Source organism: Bos taurus, chromosome 19 (assembly GCF_002263795.3).
Source record: "Bos taurus isolate L1 Dominette 01449 registration number 42190680 breed Hereford chromosome 19, ARS-UCD2.0, whole genome shotgun sequence".
NCBI lineage: Eukaryota > Metazoa > Chordata > Mammalia > Artiodactyla > Bovidae > Bos > Bos taurus.
In genome coordinates this window covers 54,857,239-54,877,041 of record NC_037346.1, presented here as the reverse complement: position 1 = coordinate 54,877,041, position 19,803 = coordinate 54,857,239, and positions in this window count along the sequence as shown.

The window sequence follows — 19,803 nt, the reverse complement described above, 5'->3', positions numbered from 1 at the left end:
GCGCAGTCCCAGAGATGCAGGAATGGATGCATGTGACAAAGATTCCTGCCCTGGAGGCGCTTACATCCTCGTGGGGGAACTGGACAAGGTACTGTAGACACAACACATGCAAAGCAAATAGTGCTGGGAGATGTTGTGGAAAAAGAGACAGTAGCGCTGGGAACTGGCAACTGGGAGAAGCAGAGGTTTGCTTTGAAGTAATAAGGCAACTCCCTCTTGGAACGGGGACATCAAGGTGCCCATAAACAGAGTCCTACCTGCCTATTTCTGGGTTCACATGGGATTCAGAAAGGTACTTGTTTGATGCAAAGACAAGAATTACAGGATTCCAGAGGAGTTACAGAGTCCAAGGGGGAAAGCTGGTATCCCTTCATCCCAGCTCCAAATTTCACAGCCCAGAATTCCTAGGTTTGGACATTAAAGGCTTTCTTTGTTGAAACCCCTCCTGTTATCACCTGGAAGTTAGGAGGTTCTGCTCAGAGAGCACACTGCGGGGTGGTTAGTGGCTCCCTGGAAGCAGGCAGAGACCTAAGCAAGGACAAAGTTGCTTGGAAATGAGCTGTCCGGCTCATCACCTCCCTCGCCAGAGCCAGGCCTGTCAGGATGGAGGGAAGGTAGGACAGAGCAGAAAAGCAGAAGGTGAGTCTGAGTTTTAAAACCAAGGCTTCTGATTGGCAAGAACCTGGGATCTGGGATTTTGAAAGTCAGCTTTGAAGTATTCAGGATATAGAGTTGATGGATTGGTGTGTGAAAAGATGAAGAGCCGGCAACCATGTCCCACCCACTCCCAACCCAAAATGTATAAAATACTCTTACTATGAGAGAAGAAGACAAAGGCTACATTTTTTTAATGGACAATAGATTTGAACACACGCATGTCACAGAAGAAGATGTACAGCTAGCAAAGAAGCTCATGAAGAGATGTTCACCATCATTAGCCAGCAGGGAAATGTGAGTAAATTAAAACTATCCCGAGATAACCCCACACACCTCTCAAGATGACTATTGGAGAGGATATTAAGGGACTGGAATGCTCAGATGTTGCTGGTGGGAATGAAAAAATGGCACAACCACTTCGGAAAACAGCTGGTTCGTTTCTTAAGAAGTTAAACATCCTTTTACCAGATGACCCATCACTCCGCTCCCAAATGAAATGAAAACGTATTTACTCAAGAGAAAAGAAAACGTATGTATTCAAAGACTCCTACAGAAACAGTTACGGCAGCTTCATCTGTGATAGCCCTGACAGTGAAGACAGAGATGGGGATGCTAAGGGGAGCAGGGGAGTGCCAAGGCTCTGCTGAACCGTCCACAGAGTAGCCAATTGGTTCCCTTGGCCTGAAGCTTTAGGGCTCAGAGTCCTCGTAGCTCCTTCCCCGGAAACGTGCTAATAGGATCGAGTCTCCCTGTGTCCATCCCCTGCAAACTGCCCGTTGCTTTAGAACATTCGGCTGGACCATTACCAACAAGCTTCTGTAGCTGCCCATCCTTTCCCTCATGGACACTCTTCCCAGATCTAAACACAGGAGTCAAAAATCAGTTTTACCAGGACCTCCCTGGTGGTCCAGTGGTTAAGAATTTGCCTTCCAATGCAGGGGACAGAGGTTCAATATCTAGTCAGGGAACCAAGATCTCACATGCCAAAGGGTTACTGAGCCCACAAGCCACAGATGGAGAGAAGCCCATCTGCCCCCACAGAGAGCCCGCGAGCGCTGCAACCAAGACTCAACACAGCCAAATAAATATTTTTTTTTAAATCAGCTTTACCATAAAAAGAATAGAGAGGGCTGATGGGCATTATAATATATATATATTTTTTACCACACCTAAAGTTTCCTTTTTTAAAAACAAATATTCTTTGGCTCTGCCAGGTCTTCATTGCAGCACTTGGGATCTTCATTGCCATGTGTGAGATCTTTAATTGCAGCAAGCGGGATCTAGTTCCCTGACCAGGGATTGAACCCAGGCCCCAGGCATGGGAGCGAGGAGTCTTAGCCACTGGGCCACCAGGGAAGTCCCTAAAATTTCCCTTTTAAATAGCAATCACCCCCGAGGCTCTGGAAAAAGAATTCAATTCACAAAATTATGACTCTCTCCTGGGTTTCAGGGACCCCCAACTGCTGCCCTCAGTGAAGTGGATCTGGATTCCAAAGATGACTTGGAGGGAGCGCGGTGACGGTGAAGATGTTTGCATCTTACCCGTGAGAACGCCCTGGGACAGAGTCCCCAAGATGACAGCCGTCCTCCCTTCCCTTGCGATTCCATTGTTATATTAACAGATACATATTTTTGCAGGTTTTTCAATTTCTGCTCATGAGATTTTTATCCTTTTCATAAAGGAGAGTAGTTCAATGAATCACAGAATGGGACTTAACGTTAATGGCTGTTTTGGCGATGCTCCAGATTCACTGTGGTTACCTGGATTCGAGGGGTTGCTGGAAGGAGTGACTTGCGGAGGAATTGGAAATAGCTGAACCTACCCTCCACCCCCACCCCCGGGCTGGAGAGAGCTGGACCGGGCTGCCCACGGGGAACAGACCTGGCTCCTCTTATCTTTTTGATTTAAACACATTCTCGAGGTGAAGGGGGGACCCAGGCAAAATTTTTGGCTCAGAAAATATATGAGTTTTTTGGTTTGTTTTTTTCCTCCCTTCCTGAGATGGACTTCTGTTGCCTTCTCTTTACAGCCGCCCCAGCAGGGGTCAAATAGGTCCTGCCCTTCTGGGACCCGAAGTGCTATTGCTCCTGAGGGTTCTGTTCTCTCTTCATTACTGGGTCACTGCAGGGCGCGCCCTGTTTCCAGGGCTCCTCAGAAAGGTCTTGGCTGTTTGTAAAAGCTTGCCTGCTGCTTCTTTATTATCCTTTTATTAAAAAAAAAAATTCACTTGGCCGCTCCTGGTCTTAATTGTAGCATGCAAACTCTTAGTTGCGACACATGGGATCGAGTTCCCCGACCAGGGATCAAACCTGGGCCCCCTGTACTGGGAGCCTGGAGCCGTAACCACTGGACCACCAGGGAAGTCCCTGCCTGGTGCTTCTTTAACATGAGCTGTTCAGGAAAAAAAAAAAAAAACAACACCTTTCTGACCACTTGGCTATGAGAACGTGTCAAAGTTTACATGTCCAAGGGCTCTTCCCTCCCAGACCCCGGTTAAGACGCGTTCTCTGAAGGGGTTCTGGCTTCCCTGGCTGTCCTCTGAGCAGTGACTCCTCTCCCAGCTTGGGCTGGGGTCTCCCAAGTGGATATGGGTGGGGGTTTGCCCAGGCACCGTACCCAGTCTTGTGTGTATGTGAACAGCCTCCCTGCACTCCTTGGGCACACACCAGTGTATGCCTTGTGACACGTGTTCTGGGGACCCAGACTGTCTGGTGTGAGTCCGTCTGCTGTGAGCTCTCAGGCAGCCTCTGCATGTCTGGGAATCTTTGCAAAGGATGGAGGCCAAATCCTCCTCCCTGGAACCTTCTCTCCTTTCATGCTCCTCCATCCTGAGAGTCACCGCCCCCCGCACCCCCCCCCCCCAAGTTCTGTGGGCTGATGCTGTCTCTTAGTTCAGGCTGCTGTATAACCCATTACTGTAGACTGAGGGGATTATCAACAGCAGATGTCCATTTCTCACAGCGCCGGAGGCTGGACGTCTCCCTTCCACCCTCCTACAAACTATGGCTTGGTTCTCTCTGTGTCTTATTTCTCTCTCTTCTTTTGGAGTTGAAATTTATTTATTTAAAATCTTTATAATCTTGTTTTTCAGTCTGCCATTTCATGTTTATTTTCTAGGGAATGTATTTTATTGTGTTTTAAGATTACAAGTAATATAATTCGCCCTAGAAATGCCAGGAAATATGAAGCAAAAAAAAGTAGAAGGGAAAGCTGTATGAACATTTAAAAATTCTACTTGATGTTTTAGACTTTTTATAAATTCTCAGTCTTTCTAGATTAAAAAAAATTTTTTTTGGAGTATAGTTGCTTTACAATGTTGCGTTAGTTTCCGCTCTATAGCAAAGTGAGTCAGCTGTACATATACGTATATCCCCTCTTTTTTTTTGGATTCCTCTTCCTTTTATCCCATCACAGATCATCTGTAGCTAGGGGAGGGGGGAGCACCCTCAGTTACCTCATCAGCATAAACTCAGGTGAGATCAAAAGGGTCTTCTTATGGGGGGGATAAATTAGGAATTTGTATTAACAGATACCCATTACTGTGTATAAAATGGATAACCAACAAGGACCTACTGGAAACTATATTCAAGATCTGGTAATAACTTAGAAAAGAATCTGAAAAAGAATATCTGAATCAGTTTTCTGTACACCTAAAACATTGTAAATCAACTATGCATCAATTTTTTAAGACGTTGGGGTCTCCTTATGAATGATAGAGGATACTCTTAACACTTAGGAAAGGTTGAGGGTCTTTGGAGCTCTGGACCTGTGCCTGGGACAAAGATGAAATATATAAGGTAATATATTCACAAGCTCCTAAGATCAGGACGTGGACATCTCTGGAGGCCTTTGTTCTGCCAAGGACACCTTGTGACTGGCTCTCCTGACTTTCCTTAGTTGAAAGTGAAATTTGATTCAAATTTTGTGGTCTCTGGATGGAGTGCATGCCTGTGCACCCCCAGTCCTGCTGGTAGCCTGAACCCTGAGCCCCAGAGCCTGGGATGTGGAGGGCTAAAGATCATGGAGGGGAAAGTGAAGGTCGTTTGGGCACGATGACCAGTCTTGCATCAGGACCAGCAGAGATGGGGTTCTTCCCAGCCTTCCCCTCTGGTTTCCCTTTTTCGCTTTGCCTCATCCTGAGCTAAAAGCAAAACCCGAACAAGTTCTGCCTGACTGTGAAGGCAGCTAATGGTACCAGGAAGTCCCTCCCATCCATCCCGTCCTCCTCCCAGCCCTGGCCTTGGGAGGCTGTCTGCTCCCAATCTGTTTTTGGGGGTGGTGGATAGTTATAAGTTTAAACGCACAGGTTACACTTCTGCAACCTGCTCCAGTATTCCTTCCTGGGAAATCCCATGGACAGAGGACCTGGTGGACTACAGTCCATGGGGTCACGAAAAGTTGGACATGACTTAGCAACTAAACACCACCAACATTTGCGCTCTGTCTCCCAGGAGAGTTGGATGGCGATGCATCCTGCAAACACATTTGGAAAGAACTAGAAGCAGAAATGTTACCATCCGGGGCCCCCAGAGGTCTTGGGCAATTGTTCTTATCCTGCCCTTGATCCAACCTTGTGGGTTCATTTCTCTCTCACCCAGAGATGACGGGAGAGAACTCGGAGACAATGGCCATTTCAACTTAAGGCTTCCTGCTGAGGGTCAGCGACTTCCTCATTGTTCCTCTGCAAATTAAGAGGGTGGCCCACCCCCATTACTATAGCAACCGCCTCCCCCCCAGGGGTTTTGTCACTGAGAAATGGAATTCATTGGACACGCCATTCAGTGAACTCTTCTCCAGACAAAGAGGTGGAGGAAAGAAATTACTGGAAGCGCAGCACCTCCTGACGGGTCTTTGTTTCCAGGAGAACAGTTCAATTGGCTGATGAGAGACCCAGAAACCACAGCAGAAAAGGACAGCTATTAATTAAGGAGTGTTCCAGAAGTTGCCCTGGCCACCGTGGAGGACTGCGGATCCCACTCACAGCTCCTGGCACCGCAATTAACCCTGAGGCCACCTGAAATATCAGAGACAATGAGGTTTTATTTTTCTACTGCTCTCCCACCATTCTCGAGTCTGACTTCCATAGCGCCACTTCATAGTGCCTTAACCGGGTTCCTACCCCTGTGAGAGAGGCCACATGCAGAACAAGTGCAGCTCAAAAGCAGAAAATCCCAGCACCCCAAACCGTTGGCCACCTCAAGGGGTTCATGGAGACTCCTGCAAGGATGCAGAATGGTAAAAGAAAAACACTCCTGGATCTGGCTGCAAAGAGAAGCTTCCCCTCCTGGCTTCCATGTATTGCTTAAACGTTCCTGTCGCCAAAATATTGGCCCTCCATGAACTGATGCCGAATAGAAATACAGAGGCAGAGTTTTGGAGGAAAGAGAAAGAGTAACTTGCCTGACTCTGGGGGTACCTGTGACCCCTGGTGTGCTCGTGTCAAATTCTGAATGGCCCCATGTGACTCCTTCCTCTGGCTGGACATCCATCAGGAGTTCGTGCAGCATCCTACTGTGTACCACCCCCAACCCCATCAGACGGTCCCATTGAACAGGTCCGTGTGTGGTTCCTGGCAGATTCTCTCTCTGGTTCACAAAGACTATCCCACCTCCCTGCTTGGACTAACAAACCTGGGCCTGTGGGCTGTCCTCCCATGCCCCAGCCCTCTCCTGGCACTGCCACAGGACAGCCAAAGCCCATTTCCCTGCCCTGACGTCTCTGGGGGTACAGACCCCCATCCCTCTTCATGCAAGCTTCTTCAGGCTGGGCTGGGTATCTGGCTTCTCTCAACTGTAGCAGACACATTTCATGGCTCTCTTAGGGGCCATGACAGAGATCATGAAGCCCACAATCTAAAATATTTACCATGTGTGTGCTTAGTTAGGCAGTGGTGTCTGACTCTTTGCGACCCTATGGACTGTATAGCCCACCAGGCTCCTCCGTCCATGGGGATTCTCCAGGCAACAATACTAGAGTGTGTTGCCATGCTCTCCTCCAGGGGATCTTCCCAACCCAGGGATCGAACCCAGGTCTTCTGCATTGTGGGTAGATTCTTTATCATCTGAGCCACCAGGGAAGACCATGAATACTGGAGGGGAGTATCCTGTCCCTTCTTCAGGGGATCTTCCTGAACCAGGAATCAAACTGGGGTCTCCTGCATTGCAGACAGATTCTTCACCAGCTGAGTTACCAGAGAAGCCCCAAAATATTTACTATGTGGCCCTTTAAAGAAGTTCGCCAACCTCTGCAGTAGAGGATTAGATTCCCCTGCTTTTTGGACTCAGGGGTATCCTGGTGAACAACGAAATATGAGCAGAGTGACTGGATCACTTTTAGGTGGAAGCTTTGAGGACCAGCTCATACTGTGTGCCTTGATTTCTTTTCTTTTTTGATATAATTTTACTTTTGGGTCTTTGTTGCTGAATAGGCTTTTCTCCAGTTGTGGCGAGATGGGGCAACTCTCTAATTGTGGTGCACAGGCTTCTCACTGCAGCGGCTTCTCTTGTTGCAGAGCATGGGCTCGAGGGCACATGGGATTCTGTAGCTGGGGTATGTGGGCTCAGTAGCTGCAGTTTCTGGGCTCTAGACACAAGCTCAATAGTTGTGGAGCATGGGCTTAGTTGCTCTGTGGCATACGGGATCTTCCCAGATTAGGAATCGAACCCGTGTCTCCAGCATTGGCAGACAGATTCTTTACCACTGAGCCACCAGGGAAGCCCTGTGCCTTGCTTTCTCTTCCTTCCAGAAAACCTCCAGTGTTCTGGGTAGAGGCTGCTTGGTCAGCCTGGGTCCCAGAGTAAAGATGCATCTTTGTATCAGTTTCCAGAAGTTTCTGTAACCAAGTGCCTTGAACTTGAAACAACAGAAAAGGATTCTCTAGGATTCTGGAGGCTAGAGGTCAGAAGTCAGGGTGTCACAGGACTGTGCTCCAAACCCACTAGGGAGAATTCATCCTTGCCCCTTCCACCTCCTGGTGGCCCCAAGTGTTCCTGGATTTCCTGGCTACATCATTCCAACCTCTGCCTCTGTCATCATGTGGAGGCAGAGCCGCAGATGACCCACAGTGGACACTATTTGCAAGGAGCCCCTGAGACTCAGGACTTGTTTGCCTTTGCACCACTCAACCTGGCAACACCAGGGCAAGGTGGCTCTGAGCCTTGAAGCACAGAAGGCAGGCAGGGCCAGTCACCAGGCCGACTTGGACAGTGACAGAAGACACACCCTAGGGAATGTCATGCCTTTAGAAAGGTTTGCTTTGTAACATCTAAACCTATTTAATTTTCTTCCACCTGCATTCTTCCTTTTTTTTTTTTTCAAGTACGTTCATGATAATGTTAGGCATTGAAAGTATGCTATCTGCTGGGGCTCTCTGGGACAAAGCAGAGACTTTTTGTCGTGCTTTTGGGACATGGATCCCCCTCCCCCAGTCCCCGCCCAAACAGAAACCCCTCATCCTAGCAGCTCCAGCTCCGACTGGCAATCTGCAGCCAGCCTTTCTTATCTTCACTTGCTACCTGGCTGGAGACCAAAAGTGTTGCACAGGAAAGACTGCAAAGTATCTGAATTTACATATAGATTTCCCTGGGCAGGTAGAGTCCAGCTTTTTCTTGAAGAGAGAAGGGTGTTTTCCATTTTCTCATTACCCAGAGGTCGGGGTGATGGTGCAGGCTTTTGTGCAAAGGTTTTAGGAGTGGCACAGAGTAGGAATTTAACAGTGAAAGTTGGTGATCTTGGAAGTAGGGGTGGGTAGCTAGTCAGATGCACTGATTGGAGATTCATTTTGGAAGTCTGTGCCGCAGAGTCAAAACATTGCTTGCAAGGAGCAGGGAAGAAAACAAACCTCCAACTCCTTCCCTTCCTTTCCCTTTCCTGTTGCTGAACCACTGCCTGGAAGACAAGCTTCCTCTATGCCACTCCTCTCCAGTGTTTTTCTCGCATCCTCTGGCTAATTTTGCATCCCTCTTCCAAGGTTGGGCTGGTCCGCTTAACGAACCTCACTGATTTGCCCCCAGATGAATGCTGTACCATTAGCTGTCTGTTTAACAACCGTATTTCTTCCTCCCGATGAGGGCTCAGAATGTCTCCTATGAAATATGGCTTGAAGAGCCCCATCCCAGACTTGAAGTTCCAAGCCATTATTCAGCCGTGACTCTGGAGCTGTGACAGCTTGATGACAGCTGCCCCTTCTGTCTCCTCTGCCTGATTGGAGATTGGAAGTGAAGGCTTCTCTTTTACGAGATTGATGCCTCCTGCCTGGTATTTTTTTTTTTTTTTTGGCTCTGTGAAGCTCTCCCTCCAGGGTCCTCTTTCCATCCTGCATTCTAGAGCCATGGGTCTCAGTGCACTCAGGGGCTGAGTTGGTCTGTAGACTGGACCTCTGCTAGAGGGAGGTGGCTAACCAGGCTGGACCACGGCACTGATGGAGGGCGACCATGGTATTAATTCCCATGAGGTCATGTTACTGTTGAGAAGATAACAGAGTCAGACATAAGACATCTACTCTTTGGAGGGGTCTCTCCAATCACCCCACCCAAGTTGCCTATTTAAGTAGACCTGTCCCTGACCCTAAAACCAGGTCTCCCCAAATCCATCCCTGTAGAGACTGGGCCTGCAGTCACTTGGGTCAGGTGTCCCTCCATCCTTATTTGTCCTCCTCTCCTTTGCTGGTCTGTGTCACCCTCCTACCTCTGCTATCTGAGGGTCTTTGGAAACACATCTGTGTCTATGCTAAAACCAGGTAGAGAGCAGGTGAATGGAGGAGAGGGGCTTCTAGCAGACAAAGTGGATGGGGGCTTTTCTCTCATCTCTTCTAGCACAGGGATAAGTAAGAATATAATGCCACTACCAAGAGGTTTTTAAAATGAGCATTCACAGTCAAAAGAGAGAAAAAAGTTCACAGGGTGGAAAATAGATCTTTAAAGACTGGAGCAGGATAGTAGAGGCTGACCCCAACACTCCCAGGTTTGGGGATGGGGCTGAGGTTCTGATGTGTTGACAAGAGGTGATGCTTGGAGCTCACCTGAGGTGACATAGCTGGAATGGAAGGGCTGTTTGAAGCCTAGAGTCTTTCTGAGCTGCTCATCCCTGCCCTGAAGCTGGTTCAAATGCGGCTAGAAAAACTCCACCTATTGGGCCAGTGTCTCTGAGACTCACACAGAAACAAGTCCATCTGTCAGAAATCAAAACCCCAAGCCTCTGCCAAAAACAGGAAATGTATAATTTTATGAAATCCAAGAGATGGGAGGAAATCCAAGTCACAAGAATAACATAAATCTGGTCCAGAACCATTTAAACACCTGTACTCTGGCAGAAGCAAATATGAAACTTCTCTTCAGGGACAATTACACAATCTGGAGCATACTGGACTCCCACAGGGCAGTGGCACACTCTTAATGTGGATCCACAGTTGAAAAATTGCAAACTTGTGTGTAAAGAAACCATTACCAAAAAGAGACATTAGAAATAGCAAGAGGAGAATTATCTCCTCAATAAGTAAAGTTAATAGAACATCTGAACTACATTTAAAGTGTATTTTTTCATTTAAAGTGTATTTTAAATGATACAAGAAGTGAAAAGAATCAGAGCCACAATATCTTGAAAAGAAAAAAGGCAGACATGAGAACAACCAGGCTTAAAAGTAAAAAAAAAAAATTTTTTTTCATTGAAAGTATAAGTTTGTGAGATAAACTGCAATTTTTACAACACTAAAGAAAGAATTAGAGAAGTAGAATGTAAATAAGAAGAAATCATCCAAAAGTACAACGTGAAATATAGAGAGAACAAAAATGTGAAAACATAATCATAAATGTGGAATGTGGAATGAGTACATTGAAGACACATCTTCAGATGTCCAGAAGAAGAGAATAAAGATAGTCTAGAAGCAAAGAATAAAGGCAATGAGGAGAGACAACTTTAAAGGGAAAAAATTACAGAGTTTTGCCATAATTGAAAGAATGAGGCAGAGTGAATAGTCATAGTATCTAAATAGGACAAATAAAAATAAATAGGCATCTAGACACATTGTGGAGAAACAAGAGGACATCAAAGACACAGCAATCTTAAAAGCAACCAAAGAGATAAGACTCGCTACCTGAAGAGAGATGACCATTTGATCGACGCTTCTCAGCATCACCAGTGACCCTAGAAACAAAGCTGTCTGGGAAGTAGTGAGAGAATGTGTCTGCTAACCTAGAATTATATGCCCAGCTAAACTATCATCCAAAATTGTAAGGTTATAATAGAGACATTTTCAGACAGGGACAAAAAAAAGAGTTTGCTATTCATGGATCCTCACTGAAAGAACTATTACTAGACTTGGAGTGAAAGTTAAATCCAGAATGATTTAAATGATAACCTAGTATGCATTGACTACAATTAACAGTAATATTAATAATAATGATGATGAATCAAGGGGCTTAAAAAAAGACTGAAACTTAAAAGCTAGCTGAGAATAACATACAAGACAAGAGGGAAAACTTAGGGAGGAGACATGATAAAGACAACAGGCGTAAATCCCAATATACCCATAATAGAGACTGCCCTAGTGGTCCAGTGGTTAAGACTCCACACTTCCACTGCAGGGGACACAGATTTGATCTTTGGTTGGTGAACTAAGATCTCAAATGCTGTGCAGTGTGGTGAATAAAGAAAGAAAGAACCATTCATTAAAAAAAATAATTAAACAAAAAAAACCCCAAATATATCTGTAATTACAATAATAATAAATGTATTACACTTGTGTTTTAATTGACATACTAACTGGATGAAAAAAAATCCTGACTAACTGATATGGATGAAAAAAAAATCCACCTATACAAGATGTTTTAAGATACAACTGACCCCAAACAATACAGAAAGGTTGAAAACAGATAAGGATTGAACTGGTGTAGCAGGACTACGGCCAGAAAAGGAGTCATTAAGACAGAGAGCAAGGCTTTACTCAATAATGAAAGGAAGGATTCTTCAAGAAAATATGCCACGCCTGAGCCTCTGTGCCTCCATTTAGTCTCTAATATAGGAGGCATGGGCTTCCCAGGTGGCACCAGTGGTAAAGGATCCTCCTGCCAAGCAGAAGACCTGGGTTCATCCCTGGGCCAGGAAAATCCCCTGGAGGAGGGCATGGCGATGCACTCTAGTATTCTTGCCTGGAGAATCCCATGGACAGAGGGGCCTGGTGGGTTACAGTCCATGGGGTCGCAAAGAGTTGGGCATGAGCGAAGCGACTTAGCATGCACACACGCATGTAGAAAGCAAACTGGGAATCCCTGGTGGTCCAGTGGTTAGGACTTGACACTTTCACTGCTGTGAAATCCCTGGGTTCAATCCCTGGTTGGGGAATTAAGATCCCATAAGCCAAGCAGTGTGGCCAAACAAAAGGGCAAAACTGCAGGAGAAGCTAATAACTTAAAATCACAGTGAAAAAATCTAACATTTCCCTGTCAGAAAATAATTAAGGCCACAGAAGATTTGAACTGTGTAATTAGCAAAAGCTTGATCTAGACATATACAGGAACTAAATATTCTTTTCAAACACGCGTCTGTTACTTAATATATTTAACCAGATCTTAGGCTACAAAGGAAGTTTCAACAAATACCAGAAAATTGATATCATCTAGGTCACTTCCTGACACTAAAGAAACGAGAAATCACAAATGTTTGGAAACTGAAAAGCACACTTCTAAATAATTCAGAGGATAAAGCATGATAAAAAGCATCAAATACTTAGAACTGAATGTCAATGAAAAAGCTGCATTTCCAAACAGGGGCAATAACTGAAGCAGTGATGAATAATTTTAAAAACTCGTTAACAAGTAATAGTGAAAATTAATTAAGCATTCAACACAAGAAATTAGAATACCAGAGAAATATTTCAAAGAATAGGAAGAAGGAAATAATAAAGATAAGTACAGGAATCAGTGAAACAAAATCTACAAAAGAATTAATTAATCAGTGCAAAGTTGATTCTTCGAGAAGACAAAGTAGATCAACTTTTAGAAGTAAAGATCAGGGAATAAAAAGGAAATCACAAATGAATGTTACCAGGAATTCAAAGGCAGAGATAACTACACAGTGGCGTTCCTGTTTAAAACAAGTTCTTCTTGTGTTGTTGTTGACTTGTTAAGTCATGTCCCACTCTTTGCAACCCCACAGACTGCAGCACGCCAGGCTCCTCTGTCCTCCACTGTCTCCTGGAGTTTCCTCAAATTTATGTCCATCGAATCAGTGATGCTGCATAACCGTCTCATCCTCTGCCACCCCCTTCTGGTTTTGCCTTTGTTTTCCCAATGAGTTGGCTCTTCACATCAGGTGGCCAAAGTATTGGATCTTCAGTTTCAGCATCAGTCCTTTTAATGAATGTTTAGAGTTGATTCTTCTTTAGCTTCTTTTTTTCTTTAATGGTATTTATTTATTTGTTGTCTGCATCAGGTCTCCAGTGTGGCACATGAGATCTTTGCTGCAGCAAACGGGCTCCAGGGCATCTGGGCTCAGTAGTTGTGGCACACGGGCATGTGGGATTTTAGTTCCCTGACCAGGGATCAAACCTGTGTCTCCTGCATTGGCAGGTGGATTCTTAGCCAGTGAAGTCCCCACAGTAGAGTTCTTTTTTTTTTTTCACAGTAGAGTTCTTTAGAACAATAAAGAGAGCATTAGGGACACCTTTAAGTCAAAATGTTTAAAAACAGATGAAATAGACAAATGCATAGACAAAGTAGAAATGATCAGAACTGTCTCAAAAAGTAATAGAAACCCTGTAAGCATTAAGAAGGCAATGGCACCCCACTCCATTACTCCTGCCTGGAAAATCCCATGGATGGAGGAGCCTGGTAGGCTGCAGTCCATGGGGTCGCTGAGGGTCGGACACGACTGAGCAACTTCATTTTTACTTTTCACTTTCATGCATTGGAGAAGGAAATGGCAACTCACTCCAGTGTTTTTGCCTAGAGAATCCCAGGGACGGGGGAGCCTGGTAGGCTGCCGTCTATAGGGTTGCACAGAGTCGGACACGACTGAAGTGACTTAGCAGTAGCAGCAAGCATTAAGAACATTAAACCAGCAGTCACAAATCTATTTGCAATAAAAAGCACCAAACTGGACAATATTACCAAGTAAGTTTTGTACTTGTAAGTTTTATTCAATAATACCGAGACAAGTTTTACCAAACCTTCAAGGAATACTTAACCCTTTTAAAATACAAATTGTTCTATAGAAATTTCCTAGGATGGGGCGGGAGGAAGGACTTCCCAACTCCCTTCATAAGAGTAGTGGAATTTTAATCCCCAAAGCAGGCAAGAACAGTACCTACAAGAAAAATAGGAACACAGATGCGCAAATCCTACATCAGAATTAGCAAACCAAATCCAGCAATCTATATATATATATATACTTTATCGTGAGCACAGTCTTAAACTCAGGAATATAAAGACAGCTTAACACTAAAATATCTGCTGAAATCATTCACTGTATTAAAAGGTTAAAGGAGAAAGTCCATATATATAATAATCTTATGATGATGATGATTATTATCAAATGCAGGGAAGGCATTTGACAAAATGTAATATCCAGTTATAACTTTTATATAATTTTATTTAGTTAGTTTTTACTGTGCTGGGTCTTCATCACTGCCAGGCTTTTTCTCTAGTTGCGGTGCACGGGCTTTTCACTGTCGTGACTTCTCCGTGTTTTGGAGCACAGGCTCTCGGTGAGCAACCTTCAGTAGCTGTGGTACATGGGCTCAGTAGTTAAGGCTCCCAGGCTCCAGAGCATAGGCTCAGTAGCTGTGGCACGCCGAGGCATGTGGGATCTTCCCGAATCAGGGATCGAACCCATGTCTCCTGTATTGGCAGGAGGTTTCTTTACCACTGAGCCACCAGGGAAGCTCCTACTCATAATTTTTTAAAGAATAGATGGAAGCTTTCTTAAGCTGATAAGAAACATCTACCATAAAAGCATCATTTCAGTTGCTCAGTCCTGTCTGACTCTTTGTGACCCCATGGACTGCAGCATGCCAGGCCTCCCTGACCATCACCAACTCCCGGAGTTTACTCAGACTCATGTCCATTGAGTTGGTGATGCCATCCAACCACCTCATCCTCTGTCATCCCCTTCTCCTCCCACCTTCAATCTTTCCCAGCATGAGGGTCTTTTCAAATGAGTCAGTTCTTCGCATCAGGTGGCCAGAGTATTGGAGTTTCAGCTTCAGCCTCAGTCCTTCCAATGAATATTCAGGACTGATTTCCTTTAGGATGGACTGGTTGGATCTCCTTGCAGTCCAAGGGACTCTCAAGAGTCTTCTCCAACACCACAGTTCAAAAGCATCAATTCTTTGGCACTCAGCTTTCTTTATAGTCCAAATCTCACATCCCTACATGACCACTGGAGAAACCATAGCCTTGACTAGGTGGACCTTTGTTGGCAAAGTAATGTCTCTGCTTTTTAATATGCTGTCTAGGTTGGTCATAACTTTTCTTCCAAGGAGCAAGCGTCTTAATTTCATGGCTGCAATCACCATCTGCAGTGATTCTGGAGCCCCAAAAAATAAAGTCTCTCACTGTTTCCATTGTTTCCCCCTCTATTTGCCATGAAATGCTGGGACCAGATGCCATGATCTTAGTTTTCTGCATGTTGAGCTTTAAGTCAGCTTTTTCACTCTCCTCTTTCACTTTCATCAAGAAGCTTAGTTCTTCTTCACTTTCTGCCATAAGGGTGGTGTCATCTGCACATCTGAGGTTATTGATATTTCTCCTGGCAATCTTGATTCCAGCTTGTGCTTCATCTAGCCCAGCATTTCTCATGATGTACTCTGCATATAAGTTAAATACGCAGGGTGACAATATACAGCCTTGACGTGCTCCTTTTTAAAAGCATCATACTCAATGGTACAACATTACAATTGTTTTCTCTAAAGCCAAGAATAAGATAAGGTTGCCTGCTCCATCATTTGGATTCAGTGTTTTACCGAGATCTTTATCTAAGTTAATAAATAAGAAAAATAGTATTACCTAAGATAAATATTTGGCTGCATTTAATTGATATCCATGCAAATTAATAGTGACTTAAGAAGAAGGAGTATGTCTCCCTCACAAGAGTACCTGGAGGTGGTCCAGGGCTGATGTTTGTGGCTCGTGAGGTTGTCCAGCATCCCGGACTCCAGCTAGCTTGTTATTTGACCCCTTAGAGTGGTGTCTTCATTCCGTGTTCCACCACATCTGCCACCAAGTCCATGTGTAAAAGTCCAACAATTGCCAAGACAGTTTTTCAGATGGATAAGAAATTTGTCTTTTCAGATGTAAATACTTACTATAAAGCAATATATAGAAATAAAACAGTGTGGTTTGGATCTAAGACAAATAAACCAATGAGATGGAATAGGCAAACCAGAGCAGATGATCATTTGCAGAAACTTGGCAAATGACGGAGGTATCAGGACAAGTCAGTGGTGGGAAGATTGAGTCATACAATAAACGGTACTAGCATGCCTGGCTATCTGTGAAGAAAAACATAAAATTGGTGTTCATCGTATTGTTGTTTGGTCGCTAAGTCTTGTCTGACTCCTTTGCGACCCATGGACTGTAGCCCACCAGGCCCCTCTGCCCATGGGATTTTGCAGGCAAGCATATTGGAGTGCGTTGCCATTTCCTTTTTCAGGGGATCTTGTCGACCCAGGGATTGAATCTGCATCTCCTGCATTGCAGGTGGATTCTTTACCACAGAGTACCCGGGTTTATCATATACCATGCATGAAAATCAATTTCAGATGAGTTAAAGTCTGAGATGTGGGAAAGAAAACCTTTAAATCTTTTAGGAGGAAATATAGTACATCTCCCTTTTTTAAGATAGAGAAGGGCTTCTTAAGAGCCCCAAAGCAAAAATTATACTGAATAAGATAATTAGAACTCACTACAATAAAAGTGAAAGCTCCTAAAAGACAATGTAATAAAGGAAATAGACAAGTTCCACTTTGGCAGGTGTTTTAAAACCACCAAATTACTCAATAGATAATGGACGGATATATGTATGTATGGATGGATGGATGAGTGGGTGAAGAGAGAAACATTTGTTGAATTCTTCTGCCTATCCTGGAAATGGGCAAGAAGCCTGGATGTTTGCAAGAAGCCTGGATGTTTGTTAGTGTTTTAAAATAGAGTGCATGAATAGAAAATTTGAGTTATGGTACAAAAGATCAGGAGATGTCTCCCACCAAAAAGATAGCTAATTACTCATAGTTTCCAAGAGAGGGGATACATACCATTCCACGGAGAGGCCACGTGGGGAAGCATCAGCAGCTGTCGGGAGGCAGGGGGAGAGGAAGGAGCTGTGAGCAGGAGCTTTTATTGTGGTTTCCTTGGAAAGAAAGGGGTGAGGGAGGGTAAGCAGGCCCAGGATTGGCTACTTTGCATAATTTCAGCCAGCTCTGGGGCATAGAGGCTGGCACTGGGGTGATTAGGTTCAGGAGTGTGAATCTGATAAAGGATGTGGCTGAGATGTGGACTTGTGGATTGAATTGGAAAAGCGTGGCCCCCAGGGAGGAGGACTCCCTCTGAGCTGGGGGGAGGTGCAGGGTGGAGAGTAAGAAGGGAGCTGGGGTGGAAGCTGGTGATGGAGCAGGAGGCCAAGGCAAGATGCCCCGGGCGTATCATCGAGTTGTCCAGAGCAAGGCAGATCTGGCATCTGCGTGTCAAGACACTGAGTTAACAGAAGCTGGAAACATGGTTAATACAGTTCCACACCACTGGCTGCTCTCATCACCTAATCTTCTTTATTACCCTGCTTTGAATTTCTTTTCCTGCTAAACAGCTGCTCAGTCTGGAGCTTCGGGAGGGAAGGATGAAATTAAAGTGCCAAAATTAAGAATTTATTCTTGCGTGTACCTTATTGTCGGCACCTGGCACCTAAGGCCCAGCAGAGCACAGGTTAATTGACTTTACCTCTTTGAAAAGACTACCCCCATCTACCAAAGGAGGGCTCCCACAGCCGCCCGCTCCGTTTGGATCAGCTCCATTTCTTGCCCACATGCCCAGCCTAGTTTGCTCCCCAAATGTTTTTCTGCCAAGCTCTCTACATGAGCAAAGACACATTTCATTTGCAAGCGTAAGGATCTACCCTAGACTAAACTCTTAGTAGCGATTTTAGGATATTTAAATGCCAACCCAGCTGTTAAGTTCTTCCCCAGGAGTGAGATTCAGAAGCAGAGACTCACTGGCATTGCATGAAATACAGCCCCACCAGACCAGCTAACAGGTTGTGCCACCTGCCAGCAGCCACTGAGAGAGGTGCTGACCAGGAGTCAAAATCGGAGTTCTCCTAGGGACCTGAATGTGGTGAGGGGGGTGAGCGCTGGCTTGGAGTCCACCTGACCAGTCTCTACTGGTCATGCTTTGCTGCTTAGAAACCTTATCCTTCTGACCACCCTAATAAGTCCATCTATGAGCAGGCTCTTTCTGGGGACTCATGCATGCATGCCAAGTGGCTTCGGTTGTGTCTGACTCTTTGCAACCCTATGGACTGTAACCCATCAGGCTCCTCTGTCCATGGGACTCTCCAGGAAAGAACACTGGCGTGGGTTGTCATGCCCTCCTCCAGGGAATCTTCCTGACCCAGGGATCTAACCTGCATCTCCTGCATTGGCAGGCAGGAATGCACCAGCTGGGAAGCCCCTCAGGTTTCAGTAAAATGGCCCGAGAGGGTTATGTGTCTGTAGTCCAGAAGGGGGGCTTCCCTTGTAGCTCAGTGGTAAAGAATCCACTTGCAATGCAGGAGACACAGGAGATGTGGCTTCAATCCCTGGGTTGGGGAGAAACTCTGGAGAAGGAAATGGCAACCCCTACCAGTATTCTTGCCTGGAAAATCCCATGGACAGAGGTGCCTGGTGGGCTACAGTCCATGGGGTCGCAAAGAGTTGGCCATGACTTACAGACTAAACAACAGCAACAACAGTTCCGAAGCAGAGACAGACAAGAAAACAGAAAATTCTGATAGGGCAGGAGCAGGGCCAGCTACCTCGTTTCTGGCCCCCTTTGCAAAATAAAACTGCAGGGCTCCTCATTCAAAAAATATGAAGCGTTTCAAGTTGGTGACAGTAGAGCATCTAACCCAGCACAGGGTCCTCCTGTGAGGCTGGCCTGGAAAGGCGACCAGGTTGGGGCTGGACTGATCTGGATTGAGGGGAGGCACTGGCCATGGGAGATTGAACCATCCATAAGCCAGGGAGCTGAGGTTTACATCAAGGGATTCATGTCATCAGATTCTCCAGATCTGGTCTTTTCTGGGCTTAGTCGCTCAGTGGTGTCCGACTCCTTACAACCCCATGAACTATAGCCCACCTGGATCCTCTGTCCATGGAATTCTCCAGGCAAGAATACCAGAGTGGGTTGCAACTTCCTTCTCAAGGAGATCCTCATGACCCACAGACTGAACCATCATCTCTTGACTCTCCTACATTGGCAGGCAGATTCTTTACCACTAGTACCACCTGGGAAGCCCTGGTCTTTTCCAGCAACTGGGTTATCAGGTTGCTAAGAAAACCTCCAAAGAACTTTTCTGACCTTTATATGGTTCCTCCTAGCCCCAGGCTCCCTCTTTGGGGCCACACTTACCTACCCCACCAACAGTGGCATTTAGACACTTTTCTAGGGTCTGTCCTGTCCTAGCCAGTAGCTTTTACTCCTTGATGTGGGGAGAGGGACCCTCCGGTGCTCCAGTGGCGGAGGGCCCAGCAAGCTCCTTGATCCCCGTTAATTATGTCCTACCCACCACTGACTGGTCTTCAAGTGCCCAGAGGTAAGGTGATGGGCTGGGGCAGGCTCCATCCGAACAAGATGAGGTGTCTCATAGTGCAGAAGTAACTGTGAAAACGTGCGCTAATTAATCCAGAGGGCTTTGTGTTACGAAGCCATCATATGCTGACGTTTGTCTGGAAATCCGATGTGCCATTTCTCATCAAAATTGTTTTCTGGGCACTAACTGGTTAATGTAGACCCAGGCCAGTCGTAGCCTGGGGCGCTTCATGTTCGTCTGTCATTACAGGTATTCTTCCAGAGTCAATGTTGCAGGCAATGGCCTCAGAAAGGCCTCTGAATAAAAGCATTCCCCCCAAACCTGGGCTACAGCTAAGCAAATTCTGGGATTTTTAGCATTTTGGAAGGAGG